Source organism: Triturus cristatus, chromosome 8 (genome assembly GCF_964204655.1).
Source record: "Triturus cristatus chromosome 8, aTriCri1.1, whole genome shotgun sequence".
Lineage (NCBI taxonomy): Eukaryota > Metazoa > Chordata > Amphibia > Caudata > Salamandridae > Triturus > Triturus cristatus.
This window is the reverse complement of record NC_140591.1, coordinates 22,883,519-22,910,876: the sequence shown is the minus strand read 5'-3', so window position 1 is coordinate 22,910,876 and position 27,358 is coordinate 22,883,519. Positions and strand designations below refer to the sequence as shown.

General features: G+C 49.5%; 1 protein-coding gene across 2 annotated transcripts in view; it reads left to right on the top strand.

Moving 5' to 3' along the window:
• The first annotated feature begins 2,526 nt into the window (after positions 1-2,526).
• LOC146799865 (cystathionine beta-synthase-like protein) overlaps positions 2,527-27,358 on the top strand; it is a 307,153-nt gene continuing 282,321 nt past the window's right edge. Inside the window, exon 1 of one of the 2 annotated variants that reach the window (XM_085620762.1) lies at positions 2,527-2,664. The gene's annotated coding sequence lies outside the window, so the exon portion shown is untranslated. Of the gene's footprint in view, positions 2,669-27,358 lie in introns of both variants that reach the window. The other variant, XM_085620761.1, reaches the window with a different exon arrangement.

The window sequence follows — 27,358 nt, the reverse complement described above, 5'->3', positions numbered from 1 at the left end:
GGGCCTGGCCCCACAGCACTGCTGGTCTCTGTGCAGGGAGCAGCGCGTGGGCCTCGGGCTCTAGGCCGTGCGCTTGGGCCTCAGGCTCTAGGCCGTGCACACATGCTGACGCTGTGGGCGGGTGCATAGGGCAAGGCCTCACAGCACTGCTGGTCTCTGTGCAGGGAGCAGCACGTGGGCCTCGGGCTCTAGGCCGTGCACACATGCTGACGCTGTGGGCAGGTGCATAGGGCCTGGCCCCACAGCACTGCTGGTTTCTGTGCAGGGAGCAGCGCGTGGGCCTCGGGCTCTAGGCCGTGCGCTTGGGCCTCGGGCTCTAGGCCGTGCACACATGCTGACTCTGTAGGCGGGTGCATAGGGCCTGGCCTCACAGCACTGCTGGTCTCTGTGCAGGGAGCAGCGCGTGGGCCTCGGGCTCTAGGCCGTGCACACATGCTGACGCTGTGGGCGGGTGCATAGGGCCTGGCCCCACAGCACTGCTGGTCTCTGTGCAGGGAGCAGCGCGTGGGCCTCGGTCTCTCTCTAGGCTGTGCACACATGCTGACGCTATGGGCGGGTACATAGGGCCTGGCCCCACAGCACTGCTGGTGTCTGTGCAGGGAGCAGCGCGTGGGCCTCGGGCTCTAGGCCGTGCACACATGCTGACGCTGTGGACCTGGCTCAGTTTGCGGGCCTGGCCCCACAGCACTGCTGGTCTCTGTGCAGGGAGCAGCGCATGGGCCTCGGGCTCTAGGCCGTGCACACATGCTGATGCTGTGGGCGGGTGCATAGGGCCTGGCCCCACAGCACTGCTGGTCTCTGTGCATGGAGCAGCGCGTGGGCCTCGGTCTCTCTCTAGGCCGTGCACACATGCTGACGCTGTGGGCGGGTGCATAGGGCCTGGCCCCACAGCTCTGCTGGTGTCTGTGCAGGGAGCAGCGCGTGGGCCTCGGGCTCTCGGCCGTGCACACAAGCTGACGCTGTGGGCGGGTGCATAGGGCCTGGCCCCACAGCACTGCTGGTCTCTGTGCAGGGAGCAGCGCGTGAGCCTCGGTCTCTCTCTAGGCCGTGCACACATGCTGACGCTCTGGGCGGGTGCATATGGCCTGGCCCCACAGCACTGCTGGTGTCTGTGCAGGGAGCAGGGTGTGCACAGTGCAGTACAGATTATTGCAGCACTGCTGGTCTCTGTGCAGGGAGCAGCGGGTGGGCCTCGGGCTCTAGGCCGTGCACACATGCTGACGCTGTGGGCGAGTGCATAGAGCCTGGCCCCACAGCACTGCTGGTCTCTGTGCAGGGAGCAGCGCGTGGGCCTCGGGCTCTAGGCCGTGCACACATGCTGACGCTGTGGGCGGGTGCAAAAGGCCTTCCCCACAGCACTGCTGGTCTCTGTGCAGGGAGCAGTGCGTGGGCCTCGGGCTCTAGGCTATACACACATGCTGACGCTGGGGGCGGGTGCATAGGGCCTGGCCCCACAGCACTGCTGGTCTCTGTGCAGGGAGCAGCGCGTGGGCCTCGGGCTCTAGGCCGTGCACACATGCTGACGCTGTGGGCGGGTGCATAGGGCCTGGCCCCACAGCACTGCTGGTCTCTGTGCAGGGAGCAGCGCGTAGGTCTCGGGCTCTCTCTAGGCCGTGCACACATGCTGACGCTGTGGGCGAATGCATAGGACCCGGCCCCACAGCACTGCTGGTCTCTGTGCAGTGCAGGGAGCAGCGCGTGGGCCTCCTGCTCTAGGCCTTGCACACATGCTGACGCTGTGGACCTGGCTCAGTTTGCGGGCCTGGTCCCACAGCACTGCTGGTCTCTGTGCAGGGAGCAGCGCGTGGGCCTCGGGCTCTAGGCCGTGCACACATGCTGATGCTGTGGGCGGGTGCATAGGGCCTGGTCCCACAGCACTGCTGGTCTCTGTGCAGGGAGCAGCGCGTGAGCCTCGGTCTCTCTCTAGGCCGTGCACACATGTTGACGCTCTGGGCGGGTGCATATGGCCTGGCCCCACAGCACTGCTGGTGTCTGTGCAGGGAGCAGGGTGTGCACAGTGCAGTACAGATTATTGCAGCACTGCTGGTCTCTGTGCAGGGAGCAGCGCGTGGGCCTCCTGCTCTAGGCCTTGCACACATGCTGACGCTGTGGACCTGGCTCAGTTTGCACAGGCTCGCGTGGGTTGGGCTGCAGCCCTGCTGTCATTGGCCACAGGTCCTGTGCACGTGCTCTCCTGCTTTGTGTACTGACTCGGGCTGGGCTCAGGTAACGGGACCTGGGCTCGGCCGTAGCAACGCGGCGATTGGCTAGCCAACACTGGTGGGCGTGCCTTACTGCTGACGCCCCGCCCAGTCTTTCGTCACCGGCTTTGTCCCCTCCACGCCCCAATGTTCTATATACTTGCACGCACAGGCGGTGGAGCACATCAACAGCATCTGCGCACCCATTGGCCCTAGAGTGACCAGCCCCCCGCCCGCAGGTGAACCAATCAGAGTGCGGTAAAACAACTCTCCCCGGCTCAGCCAATGACCTGGCGCCTCGCGGAGGCCGCGTGGAGGCAGCTGCTCCAGACGCGTCTTCGGCACTCTACCTGTGTCGCAGTAGCACGCGGAGCTCAGAAGCAGCGCTACGCGAGGGTTTCAACCGTCACACGCGCTGACGTCAGCATTCGGGCCAGGAGCAACCGCCGCAAGGCTACGTGACGTAGGTGCGCACCAGTAGAGGGGCAATGGCATGGGTGGGTGCAGGGGGTACAGCTCGAGAGGGAGGGTGACATGGTGAAGAGGCGGCCGGGCATAGGAAGGAGGGGAGAACCTGGCACAGAGACTTGGAAAGGAGGGCTATTAATTAGGATAACAGTCTTGACATATTGAGGAGAAGGAGGGATATTGGGGATAGAGACTTGGGGCACTGGAAAGGAGGGGTATTAGGAACAGAGTCTTGGGGTTATTGAGAAGGTGGGGGCGTTAGGAAAAGAGGGATGAGGTATTAGGAAGTAAGAGGGTATTAGGAAAAGAGGATTGAGGTATTGAGGGGGTATTAAGAAAAGAGGCTTTGGGTAGTGTTTAGGAGCTGACAGAGACATGGGATGCTTGAAAGGAGGGGTGTAAGAGTCGAGGTATTGAGAAGAAAGAGGTGGATTGGGAAAAGAGTCTTCAGGTGTTGGGAAGGAGGACATTAGGAAAAGAGGCTTGAGGTATTGGGAAGGAGGGCATTAGGAAAAGAGGCTTGAGGTATTGGGAAGGAGGGCATTAGGAAAAGAGGCTTGAGGTATTGGGAAGGAGGCGGGTATTAGGAAAATAGTCATGAGGTATTGGGAAGGAGGCGGGTATTAGGAAAATAGTCATGAGGTATTGGGAAGGAGGCGGGTATTAGGAAAATAGTCATGAGGTATTGAGAAGGAGGGGGGTATTAGGCAAATAGGCTTTAGGTAGTGTAAAGGAGCAGGGTATTAAGAAAATGAGGCGGGGCAGGAAGGAAGAGGATTGGACATAGAGACTTAGGATACTTGAAAGGAGGGGTATTAGGTAGGAGTCTTGAGGTATGGAGAAGGAGGAGGGCTTTGGAAAAGAGGGATGAGGTATTGAGAAGAAAGAGGTAGATTGGGAAAAGTCTTGAGGTAGTGAGAAGACGGGCATTAGGAAAAAAGGCTGGAGGTAGCATGAAGGAGGAGGGCATTTGGAAAAGAGAATTGGGGTAGTATGAAGCAGGAGGACATTAGGAAAAGAGGCTTGGGGTGAAGCAGGAGGGCATTAGGAAAAGAGGTTTGGGGTAGTATGAAACAGGAGGACATTAGGAAAAGAGGTTTGGGGTAATATGAAGGAGGAGGGCATCGGAGAAGAGTTGAGATGGAGGAGGGTATAAGGAAAAGAGGCTTGGGTTAGTATGAAGCAATAGGGCATTAGGAACAGAGGCTTTGGGTAGTATGAAGGAGGAGGGCATCTGAGAAGAGTTGAAATGGAGGAGGATATAAGGAAAAGAGGCTTGGGGTATTATGAAGGAGGAGGGCATTAGGAAAAGAGGCTTGGGTAGTATAAAGGAGAAGGGCATCGGAGAAGAAGGAAGGCTTTAAGAAAAGAGGCTTGGGGTGTTGGAAGTAAGGGAGGGCACCGGGTAAAAGGGCTTGGTGTCGCGAGGAGGGTCATTGTGCAAGTCATTTGCGGTAGTGAAAAGGAGCGACAAGGGGAAAAGGCGTGTTGGGGTAGTGCAGAGGGGGCGCTGGAAGAAGAGGCTTGAGGTAGAGGGAAGCTGGGTTATAGTGAGGCTGGCAGGTGTTGGGGCTTGGAAGAAGTAGGTGTGGGAAGGAGTGGTGCGTGGCATTGGAAGGGATAGCCGGAAGGAGGTGATGGTGAGCAGGAGAATGTTATAGGCATGGAAGTAGGGGTGGCATTGGAGGAAGGGGCTTAGGGTGAGTGGGATGGAGCACATCTTGGCACTGTAGGGGAGAGGGATAGTGGAAAGAGTTGGGAGAGGGTGTATAGGGCTGGAATTATGGGAACTTGTGAATGCAGGACATGAGGCCCTGGAGGGAGGGCAGCAGGGGAAGAGACACTGTGCAGGTTAAGAAGGGGTGCGTACGAGGAATGTGCTGGAGAAGTGGGAATGCATGTGATGGGCAGGGGGATATGAGAAAGGGCATAGGAAGAAGACTCTGTGGGATGTACAGTAGCCTTTCTCTTGGGAAGGAGAGGTGTGTGCCACCAGAGCATGGCTAAGGGAACGAGAAGCAGGGGTCGTGGAATTGGGGGCTCTGTGAGGGTGGACTCTTACACCCCCGCCCATAGTGGACGTATTGGGGGTTTCGACATAATCTGACAAGGGCCCCCCGTATCTGAGATTGTAATAACCTTGGGCTGAAAGGGGGGCCCTTGAAGGGCGTGGGAGGGGATTGGGGAACAGAAGAGGTTTTATTTGTGGACACACGGTAAGGATTGGGGTATGGGTAGGTGACATAGGTAGGCGGCACTTAGGGCATGGGTGGGGTGATGTGGAACGGTATTGGACTTGAACATAGACAAAACGTTTTATTGGGAAGGGGGTGCCAGCTAAGGTAGGAGTTATGGTAAACATAGACAAAACGTTTTATTGGGAAGGGGGTGCCAGCTAAGGTAGGAGTTATGGTAAAGTAATCATGGGTCACCGTGCCCTGTGGTGGGTTTTCTTTTTCAGGTGTCTTATTCCAGTTAGTTTAGGTGATTTACTGCCATAATCCATCTCCCACAATGCAGCAGCTTGTGAAATGGAAGCCAGGACTTGAAAAACGCCTCCTAGATACCATGCACTCATCTGGTAACCTTGGTATATAGGGTAAAGACAGCGTGTAGGGGTATTTGTAAGCAGGGCTGGACTCCAAACTTAAAACAGCCCTGGCCAATGCACGCTAGAACCAGCTCCAAAACAAGCATTGAAAATGCAATAAGTCTCGCCCTTTATTAAGTTAAAGCCATTTGCTTTGCTATACAATACCATTAGCAAAGCAAATGGCTTTAACTTAATCAAAGGCGAGACCTATTGCATTTTCAATGCTTGTTTAGCCTTGAAAAAGCCTCAGCCTCACAAGGCACATATGAGGTGAAACTCGCGTTGGCTAACAAAACGAAAATCTTCTAAGAAATATACCACTGGAAATAATATTCTGCAAAGATGATATTTGTGGAGAACTGTGCAAAATAAATACAAAAGTGTCAAAACATAGGAAAAATGTTTTTCTCCAGAAACATCAGTTAAAAGGAGTCTTTGCTCTCTCTAAAGCAACAAAAAAGTAATTTGCAATACATGACTGTCACAGACTAAAAGAAAAGGTTATCAGGCAAACTGACACTCGACACCCTAACATGATCTAAACATTGTTTTGTAATCTGTGTACGTGTAAGCATAGTTGTGAAATTGTGTTCATTCAACTGCCTGCATGTACAGATACGCCTTCAAGGCGCGTGATCGATAATCTGCAGGCATGTGAGCAGTGAGTTAAATTAATCTGTATAGTAGCCACAGCTTTAGTTAATGTGTATGTGGCACTTATTTGGGGCTACTGGGGGAGGGCCAAATCATTAAGCAGGGCTGACTAAATTATGCAGCAAGAAAGGTCAAATTATGAGGAAGGTAAACTATGCGGCATAATGCGAAATTTTGTGATTGTATTACTAAATTATTTTATAATTTTTACACAATTAAACACTGCATGGGCAAAGGTTTTGCAGCATTAGTACCAGTATGCCACCCAAATACAGCAATAAGCAATAGAAAGGGGACCAGTCAGGTTTGGCGAAAGGCCAACCACTGTGAGGCAGCATGTTGCCAAGTTTTAATAACTTTTGGTCCCTTTGAGGTACACGCATTTTTGTGTGAAAAACTTTAGATTATGCAACAAATGATGGATTATTAGGCAAATTAATAATTATGTCGGAAAAGCCCAAAAAAATGACAATTCCAGTGGCTCTGTACTTAATGTAGGCCTGTACAAAGAGTAGTCACTCTGCGCACATGCACAATTGAACCCATTCACAGGCACGCAGGAGTACGTGTAATATTATTACATGAGCACTACTTCACGTACTTCTAAATCATATCCGGATTATAAAAAGGTACAGTCCTTTTCCATTTCTACTCCCTGTATATGAATATTTCCTAAATATTACCTTTTTATTAGATATATTCGGGGAATTCACAAAGGCAAATGTAATCCTTAGTAAGAGAGGTGGTATTACAGGTGTACGGCTTCAGGTACTCATAAAAGGGCTTGTGAATTGCCCCCACGGTGTCAGGCAGTTGTGTTCAGTGTGTATGTAGAGTAAAGGGCGCGGATCCAGGTAGACGGACCACGGCCAGGGGCCGTGCTCGTTAACACAACCTTGTATTCACACGCACAGGACCAGCCTTTAGCGTGAGCTCGCTGGGCCCATGCCCATGGCGCCGGCCTTCAGAGGGGCGCAGGAGCTGCCTGCAGCAGTCTCACACTGACCTGGCTGCAGAGAAAAGGCTATTTAACACTGGCACTGTGTCTACACGGTCTGTTTTTCTTCTCATGGCCCTCCAGTTCTCTAAGCCTTCACCTTGTCTCCCACCCCACTCTTATGTTTCCAACACACTGACACCAGGTGGGAGGAGTGCCAATATTTTTGTCGCCCAGGGCGCTACCTGTCCCAAGGCTACATCTACACTGGCACACCAGCCTGTGAGAGCCTCTGACACAGGGTCCACCCTGCGGGCTCTGTGTCCATGGACCAAGGCAGTGGACACAGAGACACGTCTCTGAGAAGGGTCAGAGTGCGGCGCCCGACCTCATCTTCATCACATAAATATTTGTTGTTCCCAGAGTACAGGCACATCTTTCCACAGCTGCCTCTAAAGCCAGGAAATCCACTGCATTAAATTACACCAGGACGCCGCCCCCTCAGTGGTCCTGACAGGGCCCACCCCTTCCGCCCTTTCCCTCCCCGGGCTGTGAGGTCTGATCACACGCCCCTCCCAGGACATCCGTACGTGGCCCCTCTGTCTAAAGTGTTCGTAGAGTGAGTGTGTCACTTCTAGATACAACTCAAGCCCCGGGAGGGGGAATGGTAGAGTGCGCAAAACAGACCAGATGTCAAAATGTGACAAATAAACACATCATTGTTGTTGTTATTAGCACATAAGAACCATGCAGAACTGTTGTTTTGTGTGTCTTGGGGGCGCATGGGTGATTGTATGCATCTGTAAGTGGGGAGGGGAGGGTACTAGCCAGCGGTTTCATAAAATGTGTCACTTGCATAGTGTTCCGATGCCGCCGCTGAGATCTCGCAGCGCTATCGCCATGTCCCGAGGCACTACGAGCTATGCGGTTAGGTCATGAGTGTAGTGCATAGCTGTCATGTCTATGGATTCGTAGCGCTCCACACTCCTATGTTTGGCCGGCAATGTGGATAGAATTTGCTTATAAAGGCTGCGGGTCATAAAAACAGTTGTGTACATTCACACACCACTGAAACACTGATTAAAGTCTCTTTATTTAAATTAAGCCAGTTTCTTCCGCTCCTTTATCTTAGTGATACGCTATTATTAAACACCCCCCTAACCCCACCCGTGAGCCAAGCAAGTCCGCAAGAAAAATACTGAATGTTTCCCTCATTTTTGGAATTTTTACTGCTCTCTTCAGATACCTCTCTGGCTGCTCAGAGGCCCAGACATGTGAGTCACTCTGTGACAGAAAGGTCAGAGGACACATTGTCATAAGTGCTTCAGGACTCTGTCAGGCGTATGAAGCGCTGTGTAAATCGTTGTTGAAGACATCACGAGACCTAGTGAGAAACCACTAGCGCCTAGACATATAAACTAAGCAAGAGCGGCTATTTAAACAAGATGTCGGCCATGTTTGCGTGCAGGACTAGCTGCTCTCTATCCCCGGCTTCCCCGGTGGAGGGGGCAGAGGTGCGAAGGGCGGCCACTGACACAGCCAGCTGAGCCAGGCGGCGGGTTTACCTTAATCCCTAGCGGCGGCTCCTGGAAAGTGACCAGCATGTACCTGTCTCCTCTGCTGGCGGGATCCCTGGATCTCAGCTGCGGGAGACTGGGAGAACAAATACTAACAAGGTATGGTGTTACTTGAAGCGCCCCAGCCTGCACAAGTAAAACAAGTGCGGTACCGCAAAGTCAGCCGCCTGTTTACTTTCGCATCACGCTTTCACTTAAAGTGAAAGTGCGATGCGAAAGTAAACACGCGGCTGACTTTGCCAAAGCTGAGTGAGAGAAAAAAAGTGCGTAGGGAGTAATGAAGGGGAGAGTGTCACGCCGTTGGTAAAAGATCAAATCCCGGTGAGCGTGGCCAAAAGGAGACAAGGTGGCAACAAGGAGGGACTAAGAAGCCTCCTTTACAATGAGAAGCCTGCGTTTTGCATGCAAGATGACGCAAACCAATCAAAAACATGGGTGGGGCTTCAACTCCGCCTCTGAGAGCTTTGGAATCTGTATTGATTCCAAGAAGCTCTCGTATGACGAGAGCAGCGCATGCGTGCTGCTTTCGCCAGCCGAGACCTAAAAATGAGCAACTCTTTCAGATTTTCTTCGGGGTCACATAATGCACCACCACTACTGGAGGCCGAAACCGGCCTCCAAAAGCCAAAACCGGCCTCCTGGGACTCCAGCCTTCTAGGAGATTGCCCGCTTGCCCGGCTGGCCAGTCTGGCCATGTTTGTAAGGAGAGGGATTCAAAGGCATTAGAGGGAAGCAGGGACTAGCTTGCATATCACAGAGTGAAAGTGTCTACACGAGTGGCCTTTGGAAGTTGCTGAGCTGCCTATCAGGGAGGGCCTTCGGGTATCTTATTTATACACTGAAGGCTAGGTGCCCTGCCCGTGTGTTTGGCATGCATTTCACCTAGAAGTGCTGAAATGCGTGCTCGCTGTTAAACTCGCCCTCGGAATGTGTTGTGCTAATGAATGTGGCATTGTTGTTGCAAACTCAAGGACTGTGTACTGGGGGCTGCCTGTTTGCTGCGCTTCACCCTGTAATATAGTGACAGCGTCAGAGCTGAAGTGTGAGGCCTGCATGGAGGCTGCCATGGGCTGCTGCTAGGGTCTGGCACTGCCTGCTGGCCAGACCAGGAACTGGCAGAGCGCGAGTACTAAGGTGCCATCGCTGTCCTACATGAGCAAACCCTAGCACAAGATACTTGATGGGAGAGCGCTTAATGATATTAGAGTCCTGTAGATTAAGGGCACCTCTGTGTGCATGGTAAACTCTACAGTGTTATTGAAGCATTTTACTGAAATATCACACTTAAAATAAAGGCATTGGATTGCAGCATTTATATAGCACTTGCAACCCCTATGTGGGCACTGAAGCTCTTGCCTACATGTGTAGCAAGTTAAGCCATGTTGGATGTGTGGCTGCAAGGGTGTTTTCTTCGGTTTGTGATCCTATGTGTGAAGTGTTTCCATGTTGTGAGGATCACCGAGGTGCGGCTATTATGTTGTGGGAGTCAGCCCATAGCAGTGTGGTGCTTGGAGTGTGAGAGACAGATGCACAGTTTTATGATGTTCAGTGTGCTGGCAGTTTAGAATAGCTCTGCATGCCCCTCTATGGTATTTCTTATGATTATAGTCTGCACAGTTGGTTACTGCACTGGGTTGTCCAGTCTGAGATTGTGTGTACAATGGCCCTGATCTGGCACGGTTCTAGGGGGAGAAAGGGAGAGATCTGCAGCATGGGCATTGTTGCTATCATCCCATAAAAGTGTCACTGTGAGTTGTAAATAAGTGGTTAGAGTGTGTATTTGGTACCTGCAGTCATGGACTAGATCAAAGCCCTCTGAATTGACCAGCAGTGACGCATCTCTTCAGTATTCCGGTTCTGTTTGTTTAGTGATGTCTGTTTTTTGGCGGTATGATACTAGTGATGGATAACCCTCATAGTGGATTGTCTTATGTGAACATAGAAGGCATAAGTTACAATTGCCTGCCGACTGCGAAGTCTGGCTTTTAGGGAGTTTCAGAGCTTGGTGGCCTGTAATGAGAAAACTGTGCCTCCTGTGGATTTCGTGTCATAAGGCGGTAGGATAAGTGATGCAAGCCTAGAGAGCAATGTTCTTTTTTGTTTGTATTGCTTTAATTTATCTTCTAGGTATATGGTCGTTTCCTAGGGAGGCTCTGTGGAGAATGTAGAGTGCCTTGAACATTGCCCTTCTAGCTATAGGTAACCTGAGGAGCGATTGCAGGATTGGAGTTGTGTGTTCCCCAGGGTGAAGACTGAAAAGGGGCTTTGCGGCAGCATTTTGTATAAGATGAATGTGGGTGCGCCAAGGTATAGGCTGATTGCATCATCAAGCTTGGACAGTAACGATTGACTTGCAGTTTATATTGGTTTCCAAGATGCGACGCAGCGTTTTCTTTGTGTAGAAGACATTCTTTGTGACATTAATGTGGTATCAAGGATAGGTCTGAGTCAAAGGTTACCCCTAGGTTTCTAACTTCTCTTGATGTTGTTAGATGGGCCCTAATTTCCTTTGTCCATGTGGCAGTCGGCTGATATGTTTGCTATTATCCACAGGTCATAATCTCCCTTGGCGATATCGAGCTTCAGAGGTTATTCATCATCCATGTGTTTATGGTACGAAGGCCGTCACCGAGTTTTGAATTGTCTAGGTATTCCAGGCTATCCATTTAAAAAAAATTGATGTCATCAGCATAGTTGTAACCGGTGAGGTTTGAATGATTTACTTCGGTTAGGTAGATGTTGAATATTAGAGGGGATGCAAAGGGATACCATAGTGTGTGTGAGGAGCTGATGTGAAAGGTCACACCTCGGCCCTGCCTGTAGCTGGTTTGGAGGGTAGTCCCCAAAGACGAGGGTTGCTGTACAGCTCTCACTCACTAATTGCCCCTACAAACATTCTCACAGCGAGGCTGTTGGCATGGCCCGTGTAGGGGAGGATTCGATGTAGTGAGGGCAGGGCCACAGGGCTTGGCCTGCACCGGGCACTAGAGACTAAATGTGTGCAGGCTAGCCATGCCCACTCAGACTTTTGCCTTAGGATTAAAGAGTTACTGAACTGAGTCTCACCTTTAACTGACATTATCTGAGCCGCCTGTATCTGTGCTCAACCTATGCGTAAACCCATGATGTCTGGACTGCAGATACAGGATCTCGACCACGGTGAGAGTGGAGGGATACTGGGGAGAAGGGGATGTAGTGTCACTGTTTACCACAAATGACTCTGCATCCCTCCATATCGGCTCCATTGAATACTGTGATGTTTAGTTGTGCTGTTGTGATTGAAGTGTTTTACTTTCGTGCTGTTAGAGTCAAAGTGAGCTGTTTTCATTGAGTTATGCTAATGAGCTCAGCACCCTTCTAAATCTGCGGTTCTGAAATGAACTCTGACGTCGAGTTTCTATATAGAACTGGCACCCATTATTGAGATACAAATGTGAAATTGAGTTCGATTATTGATCAAGTATGCTGCTGAATGGTACTTAGCGATTACTAATATTGGATTACATTACTAATGCCAAGTTAAGGGATCAAGCTTCCGTGTTGATAATGAAGTTTGATAGTGAATTACTGATAGCGAGTAACGATTTTAGTACTGTTACATCACGGTTATCAACTTATAAGACCAAGCTAAAACCCTGAACCGGACATTGAGGTTCGATACGGAGTTACTTCCTGACAGCGAGTTAAAATTCTGAAATTGGGATACTGAATCTGAAGTACGGTCCTGATTGAATGCAGCACTCCTACTTCACTGCATGAGTGATCTTCAAGTGTGATACTAACACTCATCTGCAATACTAATCCGTGTTACTGATCAGTGTACCGGGCTTTAAGTATTGTTCAGCAGCGATACTCCTACCCTGCCGCGTTACTTACTAGTTGCTCATCTTGAGTGTGATATTGAGCAGCGATACTCCTACCCTGCCGCGTTACTTACTAGTTGCTGATCTTGAGTGTGATATTGACCAGCGATACTCCTACCCTTCCGCGTTACCTACTAGTTGCTCATCTTGAGTGTGATATTCAGCAGCGATGCTCCTACCCTGCCGCGTTACTTACTAGTGGCTGATCTTGAGTGTGATATTGAGCAGCGATACTCCTACCCTGCCGCGTTACTTACTAGTGGCTGATCTTGTGTGATATTGAGCAGCGCTACTCCTACCCTTCCGCGTTACTAGTTGCTGATCTTGAGTGCGATATTGAGCAGCGATACTCCTACCCTGCCGCGTTACTTACTAGTTGCTGATCTTGAGTGTGATATTGACCAGCGATACTCCTACCCTGCCGCGTTACTTACTAGTGGCTGATCTTGAGTGTGATATTCAGCAGGGATGCTCCTACCCTGCCGCGTTACTTACTAGTTGCTGATCTTGTGTGATATTGACCAGCGATACTCCTACCCTGCCGCGTTACTTACTAGTTTCTGATCTTGTGTGATATTGAGCAGCGATACTCCTACCCTGCCGCGTTACTAGCGGCTGATCTTGAGTGTGATATTGAGCAGCGATACTCCTACCCTGCCGCGTTACTAGCGGCTGATCTTGAGTGTGATATTGAGCAGCGATACTCCTACCCTGCCGCGTTACTAGCGGCTGATCTTGAGTGTGATATTGAGCAGCGATGCTCCTACTCAGCTGCGTTACTGATAAGTTCCTTGTCTTGAAGTCTGATATTGAGCTGCAGTACTCCTAGTCAACAGCGTTACTAATAAGTTACAGATATTGAAGTATGTCATTGTGCCTCAGTACCCCTACTTTGTTGCGGTACTGAGCTAAGGTATGGATACTGAGCCCAGAGTTTGGTATTCAGTTACCCTACTGATATTGATCTGCAATAATCAGCTCTGATACTATTGGAACTTACTAATACTGAGGAATGACACAGAAAATGCAGGGTTGACATTGAAGCTCGTTAGTGAGGTAAGACACCGATACCGAGCTCAGAGGTTGATACTGAGATACCTACTGACATTAATCTGTGATACTCTGCTTCGTTACTAATGTAACTTACCGATACTGAGTAATGACACGTAGCTGCAGTATTGACATTGAAGCTGGACAGTGAGCTAAGGTACCGATACCGAGCTCAGAGTTTGGTACTGAGTTACCTTACTGACACTGATCCGTGATACTCACTCTCGGATTAGTGAGTACACTGAGTTTCCTGCTTCCTTTCCCAGGCTGCAGCCCCCTGGCACCGATACCGAGCTCAGAGTTTGGTACTGAGTTACCTTACTGATATTGATCTTTGATACTCATACTCTGGTTCTTTACTAATGTAACTTACCAATACTGAGTAATGACACGGAGCTGCATTATTGACATTAAAGCTCGACAGTGAGCTAAGGTACCGATACCGAGCTCAGAGTTTGGTACTGAGTTACCTTTCTGACACTAATCGTGATACTCGCTCTCGGCTCAGTGAGTACAGTGAGTTTCCTGCTTCCTTTCCCAGGCTGCAGCCCCCTGGCACCGATGCCGAGCTTAGAGTTTGGTACTGAGTTACCTTACTGACACTACTCACTCTCGTCTCAGTGAGTACAGTGAATTTCCTGCTTCCTTTCCCAGGCTGCAGCCCCCTGGCTCAGATACCGAGCTCAGAGTTTGGTACTGAGTTACCTTACTGACACTACTCACTCTCGTCTCAGTGAGTGCACTGAGTTTCCTGCCTACTTTCCCAGGCTGCAGCCACCTGCCACCGATACCGAGCTCAGAGTTTGGTACTGAGTTACCTTACTGATATTGATCTGTGATACTCATACTCTGGTTCTTTACTAATGTAACTTACCGATACTGAGTAATGACACGGAGCTGCAGTATTGACATTGAAGCTGGACAGTGAGCTAAGGTACCGATACCGAGCTCAGAGTTTGGTACTGAGTTACCTTACTGACACTGATCCGTGATACTCACTCTCGGCTTAGTGAGTGCACTGAGTTTCCTGCTTCCTTTCCCAGGCTGCAGCCCCCTGGCACCGATACCAAGCTCAGAGTTTGGTACTGAGTTACCTTACTGACACTGATCCGTGATACTCACTCTGGGCTCAGTGAGTGCACTGAGTTTCCTGCTTCCTTTCCCAGGCTGCTGCCCCCTGGCACCGATACCGAGCTCAGAGTTTGGTACTGAGTTACCTTACTGCCACTGATCATGATACTCGCTCTCGGCTCAGTGAGTTCACTGAGTTTCCTGCTTCCTTTCCCAGGCTGCAGCCCCCTGGCACCGATACCAAGCTCAGAGTTTGGTACTGAGTTACCTTACTGACACTGTTCCGTGATACTCACTCTCGGCTCAGTGAGTACACTTAGGGCCCGATTCACAAAACTAACTTAAGACAAAATCCTAAACTTACAACCATTTTGGTATTCACAGAAGGCACTTACTCATTTTGGTATTCACAGAAGGCACTTACTCATTTCGGTATTCACAGAAGTTAGGAGTCCTAACTTTAGGACTCCTAAATGCCTTCTGTGAATACCGAAAGTCTTACAATTAGGATTTTTCTCAGTTTAGTAGTAGTATAGTTAGGATTCCTAACTTTAGGACTCCTAAATGCCTTCTGTGAATACCGAAAGTCTTAAAATTAGGATTTTTCTCAGTTTAGTAGTAGTATAGTTAGGACTCCTAACTTTAGGACTCCTAAATGCCTTCTGTGAACACCGAAAGTCTTAAAATTAGGATTTTTCTCAGTTTAGTAGTTGTAAAGTTAGGAGTCCTAACCATAGGACTCCTAAACTGAGAAAAATCCTAATTTTAAGGCTTTCGGTATTCACAGAAGGCATTTAGGAGTCCTAAAGTTAGGAGTCCTAAACTTAGGACTACTAAATTGAGAAAAATCCTTCTGTGAATACCAAAATGGTAGTAAGTTTAGGATTTTGTCTTAAGTTAGTTCTGTGAATCGGGCCCTGAGTTTCCTGCTTCCTTTCCCAGGCTGCAGCCCCCTGGCACTGATACCGAGCTCAGAGTTTGGTACTGAGTTACCTTACTGACACTGATCCGTGATACTCACTCTGGGCTCAGTGAGTGCACTGAGTTTCCTGCTTCCTTTCCCAGGCTGCAGCCCCCTGGCACCGAGACCAAGCTCAGAGTTGGTACTGAGTTACCTTACTGACACTACTCGCTCTCGGCTCAGTGAGTACACTGAGTTTCCTGCTTCCTTTCCCAGGCTGCAGCCCCCTGGCACCGATACCGAGCTCAGAGTTGGTACTGAGTTACCTTACTGACACTGATCCGTGATACTCGCTCTCGGCTCAGTGAGTACACTGAGTTTCCTGCTTCCTTTCCCAGGCTGCAGCCCCCTGGCACCGATACCGAGCTCAGAGTTGGTACTGAGTTACCTTACTGACACTGATCCGTGGTACTCGCTCTCAGCCCAGTGAGTACACTGAGTTTCCTGCTTCCTTTCCCAGGCTGCGGCCCCCTGGCACCGATACCGAGCTCAGAGTTTGGTACTGAGTTACCTTACTGACACTGATCGTGATACTCACTCTCGGCTCAGTGAGTTCACTGAGTTTCCTGCTTCCTTTCCCAGGCTGCAGCCCCCTGGCACCGATACCAAGCTCATAGTTGGTACTGAGTTACCTTACTGACACTACTCACTCTCGGCTCAGTGAGTGCACGGAGTTTCCTGCTTCCTTTCCCAGGCTGCAGCCCCCTGGCACTGATACCGAGCTCAGAGTTTGGTACTGAGTTACCTTACTGACACTACTCGCTCTCGGCTCAGTGAGTAATTGTAATTGTAATGAGATTTCTAGAGCGCATGGCTGCCCTTGAGCGTCGTAGCGCTAAAAGATGCACCAGAGAGATCAGCCGATTGCGGAGCAGATGGTTATGGGAACAGCCATGTCTTTAGTAACTTTCGGAAAGGCAGCTGATTGTGTTGGGCCCGAAGGTCAAGCGGGAGGGTGTTCCACAGCTTGGACGCATGATAGGAAAAGCGCCGGCCTCCGGAGCGAGCTTTCTTTATCATGGGAATTTGGGTTAGATGGGCGTTCGAAGATCGGAGAGTTCTAGACGTGGTATGCGGGACAACAAGGTCCTTAAGGATTGACGGGGCTTTTCCCTGAAGGATTTTGTGGGTTAGGCACAAGGCCTTGAAATGCACCCTTTGCTCCACGGGCAACCAATGTAATGCTCTAATCGCTGGTTTAGCAGAGCAGCGGTTCTTAGTATTGGTAAGAATCCGAGCAGCAGCGTTTTGCACAACCTGTAGCCTGGCTGTAACTTTCTTAGGTGCGCCGAGATATAGAGCATTACCGTAGTCCAGTCTGGATAAGATGAGACCCTGTAAGAGAAGTACACTTGAGTTTCCTGCTTCCTTTCCCAGGCTGCAGCCCCCTGGCACCGAGACCGAGCTCAGAGTTTGGTACTGACACTGATCCGTGATACTCGCTCTCGGCTCAGTGAGTACAGTGAGTTTCCTGCCTCCTTTCCCAGGCTGCAGCCCCCTGGCGCCGATACCGAGCTCAGAGTTTGGTACTGAGTTACCTTTCTGACACTAATCGTGATACTCGCTCTCGGCTCAGTGAGTACAGTGAGTTTCCTGCCTCCTTTCCCAGGCTGCAGCCCCCTGGCACCGATGCCGAGCTTAGAGTTTGGTACTGAGTTACCTTACTGACACTGATCGTGATACTCACTCTCGGCTCAGTGAGTTCACTGAGTTTCCTGCTTCCTTTCCCAGGCTGCAGCCCCCTGGCACCGATACCAAGCTCATAGTTGGTACTGAGTTACCTTACTGACACTACTCACTCTCGGCTCAGTGAGTGCACGGAGTTTCCTGCTTCCTTTCCCAGGCTGCAGCCCCCTGGCACTGATACCGAGCTCAGAGTTTGGTACTGAGTTACCTTACTGACACTACTCGCTCTCGGCTCAGTGAGTAATTGTAATTGTAATGAGATTTCTAGAGCGCATGGCTGCCCTTAAGCGTCGTAGCGCTAAAAGATGCACCAGAGAGATCAGCCGATTGCGGAGCAGATGGTTATGGGAACAGCCATGTCTTTAGTAACTTTCGGAAAGGCAGCTGATTGTGTTGGGCCCGAAGGTCAAGCGGGAGGGTGTTCCACAGCTTGGACGCATGATAGGAAAAGCGCCGGCCTCCGGAGCGAGCTTTCTTTATCATGGGAATTTGGGTTAGATGGGCGTTCGAAGATCGGAGAGTTCTAGACGTGGTATGCGGGACAACAAGGTCCTTAAGGATTGACGGGGCTTTTCCCTGAAGGATTTTGTGGGTTAGGCACAAGGCCTTGAAATGCACCCTTTGCTCCACGGGCAACCAATGTAATGCTCTAATCGCTGGTTTAGCAGAGCAGCGGTTCTTAGTATTGGTAAGAATCCGAGCAGCAGCGTTTTGCACAACCTGTAGCCTGGCTGTAACTTTCTTAGGTGCGCCGAGATATAGAGCATTACCGTAGTCCAGTCTGGATAAGATGAGACCCTGTAAGAGAAGTACACATGAGTTTCCTGCTTCCTTTCCCAGGCTGCAGCCCCCTGGCACCGAGACCGAGCTCAGAGTTTGGTACTGAGTTACCTTACTGACACTGATCCGTGATACTCGCTCTCGGCTCAGTGAGTACACTGAGTTTCCTGCCTCCTTTCCCAGGCTGTAGCCCCCTGGCGCCGATACCGAGCTCAGAGTTTGGTACTGAGTTACCTTTCTGACACTAATCGTGATACTCGCTCTCGGCTCAGTGAGTACAGTGAGTTTCCTGCCTCCTTTCCCAGGCTGCAGCCCCCTGGCACCGATGCCGAGCTTAGAGTTTGGTACTGAGTTACCTTACTGACACTGATCCGTGATATTCGCTCTCGGCTCAGTGAGTTCACTGAGTTTCCTGCTTCCTTTCCCAGGCTGCAGCCCCCTGGCACTGATACCCAGCTCAGAGTTTGGTACTGAGTTACCTTACTGACACTGATCCGTGATACTCGCTCTCGGCTCAGTGAGTACAGTGAGTTTCCTGCCTCCTTTCCCAGGCTGCAGCCCCCTGGCGCCGATACCGAGCTCAGAGTTTGGTACTGAGTTACCTTACTGACACTGATCCGTGATATTCGCTCTCGGCTCAGTGAGTTCACTGAGTTTCCTGCTTCCTTTCCCAGGCTGCAGCCCCCTGGCACTGATACCGAGCTCAGAGTTTGGTACTGAGTTACCTTACTGACACTGATCCGTGATACTCGCTCTCGGCTCAGTGAGTACAGTGAGTTTCCTGCCTCCTTTCCCAGGCTGCAGCCCCCTGGCGCCGATACCGAGCTCAGAGTTTGGTACTGAGTTACCTTACTGACACTGATCGTGATACTCGCTCTCGGCTCAGTGAGTACACTGAGTTTCCTGCTTCCTTTCCCAGGCTGCAGCCCCCTGGCACCGATACCGAGCTCAGAGTTTGGCACTGAGTTACCTTACTGACACTGATCGTGATACTCGCTCTCGGCTCAGTGAGTACAGTGAGTTTCCTGCTTCCTTTCCCAGGCTGCAGCCCCCTGGCACCGATGCCGAGCTTAGAGTTTGGTACTGAGTTACCTTACTGACACTACTCGCTCTCGGCTCAGTGAGTACACTGAGTTTCCTGCTTCCTTTCCCAGGCTGCAGCCCCCTGGCACCGATACCGAGCTCAGAGTTTGGCACTGAGTTACCTTACTGACACTACTCGCTCTCGGCTCAGTGAGTACACTGAGTTTCCTGCTTCTTTTCCCAGGCTGCAGCCCCCTGGCGCCGCCCAGGCAGGTGCCTGCGAGGGTTGCACATGGTTCGTGAGACCGAGGGACAGCTGTGTGAACAGGGCTTTGTTTGTTGTTCTCTGCTGTATTTAGGGTGTTTGGGGGCAGTGGGAGGGCTGCTTGGCATCTGGGTCAAAGGAAGCAGTGCCCAAGACCCCTGCAGGGGCGGAGCGCCACCTCGCGGCTATGATGCGGCACCCCATGACACCATGTAACACCCCATGCAGAAAGGCGAGTATTCCCTGAGACACCAGAATGCCTGGAGGGCGGGGGCATTGTCGGCTCCGTGTCAGGTTTGCCTGACTGCGGCATTAGCCTGTTGAAATAGCGCGTCGTTTTAGTCAAGTAGCCCGTGGAGGTAGGGTGACCAGACGTCCCGGTTTTGCCCGGACGGTCCCCGTTTTTTGTGAAATGTCCCCGTGTCCCGACACTGTACTCCAATGGAGTCAAATGTCCCCGTTTTAGAACAGTGTCCGGGTTGAACAAAGAAATGTCCCGGTTTTTCTCTGTTCCGGTTGCGCGCATGCTCTGTTTGCACAGCTTGGTGACGTCACTGAGGTGAGCGCTGTAGCAGGAAGGGAAATCCTTTGAAGAGAGACATGTTCTCTCGGGATTTCCCTTCTCTTTGTCTACACAGCGCCACCTACGTCATCATGCAGCTGGTTAGAACCACCTGTGACCGGCATGACCCTGATTTTACAGCCTGCAGCAATCCACCGTGACCCTGCTCTGCCTTAAAGCGAGCGAGGGTCGGACAGTCTCAAACTACAGCAGAATCCAGCAGCAGCTTCGTGACGCCTCCCCAGCCCTACCAGCACCGTCGGGACACTGCCTTGCATCAGAGCTGCATCATCCAGGAATCCTTGCCCTCCCAGCCTGCAAGCCCGCAACGTGTATTTTAACCCTGAGAGTTTTATCCGCACCAGTGCTGGCTTCCTGGGGGCGCCGTGTAGCGTTTCTTTCCCCCAGCAATTACCAGGCCTCACATAAATGTCAAGAGTGTGATTAATTATCTTCCTGGAGACAGATCAGCATTTTGTATAGTTGAGGTTTTGACTTGGCTGAAGTTAGTGCAGAGGGTTAATATGCCTGCTGCAAAGAACGTGTACCAAGTAGATTACAGAGTGTGTATGATGTAAACAGATCAGCAGGGTTACTGCTTTCACAAGAGACATTTTTTTGCTACTTGCAATTTATAACTTAAAGTCCTGATATAGAATAGTGAGCTATTAACTTTCATCCTAGAACTGCATACACACTGCAAGGTATACATTATTAGAACATTGATTAATGTTTCAAAAAGGGTTAATCTGGCTAGAAATCGATTCTTAATATTAAAGAAAACTCCCAACTATGCTGTTTCTTTTTCGACTCTGCGTTTGTGCTTCTCCACACCAAGCACTCTTAAACTATACTGCCTACCAGTATGGATGACATGTGACTCCTACACTTTCAGTCCTTTGGCTTATGTAACATTTCCTATACACTGATTTACACACGTATGATTGATTGTCTCTGTGTAATGTGTGTGTGATGCAAAGTGCTTGGACACCCTACACTGGTATGAGTGGCGCTATATATAATGCATCTGATAGAGTGTGGTTATGGTGACTTGGTCACTGTTAAAGGGTGCTAGTGAGAGAATCCGTGGTGGAGGTGGTCATTGGGGGGGCGCCAACAAACATTGTCGCACAGGGCGCCACCAGCACTAAAGCCAGCCCTGTCTTATATGTTCTAAACTATTTACTATGCTAATGTGCGTAAATGTTTCCACGTAAATAAAGCAAACATTATTTATATTTCAGTCAACTGCGCTGAACGTAGGGGGAGTGCTTTATGGGAAGGAGTATTCTACAAACAGCAGTATCTGATTTTGACGATGACAGAATGTGTGTGTGTGTATATGTGTGTATATATATATATCTATCAAACTCGCTAGCGATGCACTCGTTCACTTCCTCGTGGCAAAAACAAGAGCACAAACTCCTCTTCGATTGTGCAATTTTCTTTATTGTTCAGTTAACAATCCCAATATATATACTTATCTAATAAGAAAACAAACTTGGACTAAAGCAAATGTTGAGGCAAAGTCTGTTTAAATGGAATTAATGCTTACTGCCGATAAAAGACCTCTGATTTGTCATCTGTAATGCTTCATCTCGGTCTTGGAGGGAGCTGTTGTAGTCCTTTTTCTATGTTTATCACAGCTGTCAAATAGTCCTACTTTTATGTCGGTGGTTACTGCAAATCGTAGTCCTACTTCTATGTCTATGACCTGTCCCCGTTTTTTGTTTTGAGAATCTGGTCACCCTACGTGGAGGGAGACACGTGCTGGGCGGTGCCAGCCTCGGGGGCCCAGGTTTCAGCCATGAGGGCCCAACCTCCTTGTGAAGCCATTCCTGTGCTGGTCTATGGGCGGTGCCAGCCTCAGGGGCCCTACCTCCAGGTGAAGCCTGTCCTGTAAGGGTGACTCAGCAGTGGTCACTGTGTGATCCTCGCCTAGCAGACTGCGCCGCCTCTAGACAGGAGGCGTCGTGCCTCTGGGCGCTAGGCCCTGCTAAGGGTTGGACCCGAGAGCACCTTCCCCGGTTGCTTTGGCACTTGTGCCCTTCCGGATCCTGTACACCTGGTGTTAAGCACCGTCTGTACCACTTTAGCTTTCCGGGCGGCATCTGTTGTGAAACGTGTTCCACATGCTTTGAGCATGTTTGTAGGAATGCTGTACGCCTGCTTGGCCCCCAGGCCGCAGTTGTGTGTTATTTCGGCTGCTTATGTCTGGACAAAAACACCTTTTATCTCTCCCGCAGACCTCGTAGATCGCAACAGAAAACCAACCGTTGTCAAAGGCAGTAGGGCTGGTGTTAGCTGTTGGCTTTTTCAAAGCTTGTTTTGCCATCTTTTTTATAAATCGTTTATTGTTAGGAACCTGCGGGGCCCTCCTCGATGATAACTGAAAAATCAGGGTGAGAAGCAGAAATATTGGTTTGGTCTCATAAAGGATGGAGTGTCACAGTAAATCCTGGCATTGAATAGAACTATTTTCTGTGCGGATGTGCTCTTTGTGAAAGGGTGGAATGCCATCACCCTCAGCGGAGTCACCTGTGGCTGAAGTGGACTGAAGGAAAATGTGAATGACGCAATGACCGACCAATGGGTGAAGAGGGCCGACGGAAAGCCCCTAGAGGTATATTCTACATATGATTGTTGGAAAATCTAAAGATTTTGAGTCACACCTGACCATAGAGAGAGGAGCTTTGGCCCCACTTCCCTGTTGATCACCTCCATTAAGCGCATTTGATTGGCAGCAGGGGTCAGCCCGCCATAGTGGTTCCGTTGCTCATTCCTGACATTGGTAGCAGAGCCTCTGTGTCAGTTGCGGTAGGAAGCAGCTTTGAATGGTGTCACCCAGTGACGGATACAGTAGAAACCTTTTTAAAGGATGGCAGGTCAGGAATTGGGTGCAAAATAACTATTTTCTCTTGCCAGTGGAATGCTGAAAAGAGTGGATTCCATCAGATTTTCACTAAATATTTAAATCCCTTGTAGCGATGACCCATTCGAAGGGAGCTCTACAACCAGATGCGGTGCGGCAGTCTGTGCGTGCAGTATTGTAGGAGGGGCCTCTGTGGTATAATGTTGCACTGATCGATGCATTATTAAGTGCTGTGACATCAGTGGCCGGGGCGGTGATGTGAGTTGTGGGTTCTGTGTTGACGGCTGTAATGCTACTGAAGGTGGGTGATGCAGTGTCTGTGGTGGGTGATGCAGTGTCTGTGGTGGGGGATGCAGTGTCTGTGGTGGGTGTTGCTGTGTTGGGTTCCACATGAAGATGCCTTAACTGCCCTCACCTCAGTCAAGGGCCCTGGAGAGGTTCTGTCCCTGTGCCTTGGTGCCAGCATGTAGCTGCACTTGTACATACAGTGGAGTGCACAAGTGAGGGGTAGCTGCCCGTGTGCTTGTAACCCTTGTCGTGATTTGCTTGTTGTTAGTTGGGCGCGAGCCTAAGTTGTGTGTCGTAGGTGATGGTACGTGCGTCTGTCTGTGTTGCGCTATCCTTCTTCGTGAGTTTTGCATGAGCGCAGCCTTCGTTGCCTTTATGAAGTACATGGGAAAGAAGGTTGGAATAAGGGGAGTTGGGCAGGAAAGGGGACTAAAAAGGAGACAGTTGGGCAATTCACTGTGGCTCAGATGTCTTCTTGACTTGGAGAAATCCTGGCATGTCTACGTTTCTGAGAGTAGGTCCCCTCAATAACAAGGGTTTAAACACACAAAGCAATTTAAAATCCAGCAAGGATTTACTTGAAACCCGGCATAGCCTGTCTACAAGACACTAGAGCACTTTATAACGATTGGTCAATTCCAGTAAGGGTCAAGCGAGAGGTCGCTGCCGTCATTCACTGCTAATACCTCCACACATCGTTTGTAGGCATTCGCTATGAGAGGCAGGATTGTCTAGGTGTAGTAAGAGTTGGGTGACGTCTGTGCGCATGTAGGCTTTCCCTCTTGGTCCAACGAAGGATTGCGCTAAAAGCACAGATAGTATGTTGAGGAGCTGGGGAAGAAGGATGAGAACCACAGGAACCCCACGCCTGACGGGTGACTCGTTACTTATAAAGTTGTTCACTTTTACTGCTTGAGAACTGCCAAAAAAGGATTCAAGCCCCTTGGCCACCATAACTAACATTGATGTCCAGAGCTCTGACCAGGTCAGTTATAATGATGTGGTTGACCGAGTCAAAGGCTGCGGAGAGATCTAGCAGGGTGAAGTCATTCGATTGAGCTTGCCTCTCAGGTCATCTAGTATGGACAGCAATACCAATTTCGTTTTGTGGGCTAAGCTATAAACTGCCTCTGCAGACCTTGAAAAAAATCATAAAAATGTAACCAGACCTGCCGGTCTAGTGACTTGAATAATCTACCGACCAAACTAACATACTTGACCCATAAACTGCTCTCAAATTGTGTGATCCTAGGCAAATATTTAATTTTACAGTCCCCTTTTTCTTCATCATCACATGAGATGAGTTCAGCATTTCTGTTGTACAAAAAATTCTCTTCTTTGATTTAATAGACTAAATTTGTGCTCCACGCATAGGAATTTAGCCCACATATGCGGGCTAAATTACCTCCGGTAATGGAGGTCGGCCCCCCACCTTTGTATGTTAATCTAGCTTTCCCTACTGTTTTAGCTCCGGGACACCCCTGCTGTCGCGCTCTACAAGCTTCAGTATTATTATATAGCGTAGACTGGACCCCTGACTTGCCTTTCAGTTCACTGATAGCATTGTCATTAGGATGGGGGCAGGAATGTTTCTCAGTTTGTTTTAAACCCCAATTTTAATTAATATATTATTAAAGCAAGATGTGATAGCCACTGTAATTTACAGACGGCTCATTTTCCATTGAAATGGCCACAGATGTTCCCACTAGCATGCAGTTTTTCTGATAAAACAATATAGCGTGTAAACAATATTGTGTGGAAATTGGGTTTCAGCTAAAATGTTTCACTTGGACATCACTAACTAAAGTGTTCTGATTTGTTTTTATTCCATTAAAATCTTTTGTTTCCATCAGACAGTATTACAAAAAAGTGTTTTCCTAGCTGTTGAAATAATTAAAAAATGTGTACGCTTCATTTATAAGCTATTTCCATGTTGTGTTACAAAAAAAACTCTGCATCCTTCAGCCTTTCATTTAACACTCTTTACAAAATCCTTTAACTTTGCAGTCGGATAAAGAAAAGTAAACACCAAGCTCACATTTGTCCTGTCTCTGAACACTGAGCAAAGGTGACCAGATGAAAACAAGATTTAAAGGCATCTTGATTGCTCCTTTAACTCGGTGAACAGGACACCTGTTTGTCAGCTTGCCAGATCAGGTAGTAGAGCCTAAAAATACCTCGTCCTGATAAAATTTGACTTTTCATAGTGAGTAGGCGAGTAGATTTCTATGAGGCCTGCCCTGAGGTGGCCAGGAGTTTGTTGGTTGTCAGGTAATTGTAGATTTGTTTTGCTACCTGTCCTGGTAAAGCATTGTCAGCAAAAAGTAAGAGTGAAATTGATTGGTAGTTTTTAGTTCGTGCTTTCGAGACCTGTTCTATATACTTTGTATGTACGGTACTGTGGGCTTCAAGTCCACCCCTTACTTTTCATTTGTTTGTGTCAGTGTCCTTTACGCATCCTTGCTTCCAAGTGGTTATCTTTCCTATTTGTCCCTCCTTTTTTTATTAAGCCCGAGTCAGCGCGCATGCTCTGCTCTGCAAGACTGCTGTAGTGGAGTATGGAAAAGAAGCCCCGCCCACGCCACATTTTTCATTGGCTTGTGTCTTAGTCCTTCGTAAATGCTGGCTTCTGATTCCTTAAAAGGCTTTTTAGTCCCTCCTTAGTACCGCCTTGTCTTCATTTGTATCCTCCCATAGATACTGGCCCTTTTACTTTGGTTGTTACACGGTACATGCTATTTAGTCTTGTAAGCACTATTTTGTTCGAGTTTCTCTTACTGCAGGCATGACACACTTAGTGAGCATGGTGGGTGCGCTGAATGTAAGCTTTCTCTTTAAAGCAGCCGGGAAAATGGAAGCCACTTCTTTCCAATGCCATCGGTCTCGCAATTAAATGCAAGACCTATTGCATTGCAAATATTTTTTTTACTTTGCTTCACATTGGCAGCACCCCCGTTTTAGCTTTAAACATCTAAGGCTAAAGCACGGGTGCCGTGATTGCTTTAAAAGTAAAGCAAAGCGATACCAAAGGGGATGATGGACTGAGCGTTTGAGCAAATCAAACACTCACCCCCAGTCAACTGATCTGGGTTTAATCCATCATCATTCTTTAGCTCACTCCACCACCCCAGTTCAGACATGGCCATATGCAAATCAGTCTGACCCTGTGCCTCATGGGAACAGTCCAGCCCGAACTGCCAAGCCATGTCTTCCCTGGACCGTAAACAAGCATCCTGGGACCGGTTTCGGGTTCATAACCCTCATCAGCCAGGCAATCTTGAATCCAGTGGCAAAGTGAGCAAGGGACTCATGTCTGGACATACCCTGCCAACTTAGGGCAAACAAAGCGATCTCTGTACTGGGGTGAATGTATGACATTGTTCTGCATTCTGTCCATCAATATTTCTTTTTGCATTTGTCACCCCGAGTGGGACGGGTATGCCCAGACGTGGGTCCCGTGCTCTCCATGCCACTGGAATCAAGCTATCCTGGCTGAAGAGGGGTGAAACCCCGAAACCGGTCCTAGGATGCTTGTTTCCAATCCAGGGAGGACCTGGCCTGGCAGTTCGGGCTGGACTGTTCCCATGGGACACAGGGTCGAGACTGATTTGCATATGGCTGGGTCCAAACTGGAATGGCATGGTGAGCAAAAAACCGATGGATTTAGGCCCAGATCTCTGTACTGGGGTGAATGTATGACATTGTTCTGCATTCTGTCCATCAATATTTCTTTTTGCACACTTTTTTTTCCAATTGCTTTACTTTTGAAGCAATCGCGGCACCCGCGCTTTAGCTTTAGATGTCTAAGTCTAAATTGCGAGTGCCGTCATTGCAATGTTGTATTTACATGGGTGCCGCTTTCACTTCATAGCATGGCGCCCACTTTCACGAATTTCCAGGGTTGCAGCAGCTTCCCACTTCCAATATGCGTTTTCGCGGAGTTTTCTCTCCCGTTTCTGCCTTCAGATGCAGGGACCAAATCTTGCCTCGGGGAAGCCCGAAAACTTTGCTTGCTTTAACACAGGGTGAGCTCTCCGACTTTTCACCTCCTTATTGCTTTATTTGCTGCTTGAATAGATCAGGTCTGTGCACAGTTGTACCTCCGAAGGGTTCAGAAAGGAGAACATGAGCTGCTAGTGAACGTGAACACGGAGGTCCTTTTATGGCCCCCAACCCATCTCAATGTCCAAATAAAGCAAATGGGGTGATTTAGCAGTCATATTTCTGTGGCGTGGTGTTTGTGGTTCCTGTTCTCTAACGGCTTCACTGCCTGGGCCAGAATTTCCCGATATTTATAAACCCTTAAATAAGTGGAAAGATCAAGCGTGACGTACCACGGCTGTCGTGTCCAAAACTTTGGCCCTCTGCTTGGCTCGAATCCCTTTCTAAAGATGCCTTGCAAGTCTGCTGCAACAAGTGCATGTGAAGTGCACTCAGTTGCACAAGGGTACTGGCCTGTCCCCTTGGGTACTGGCCTGTCCCCTTGGGTACTGGCCCGTCCCCTTGG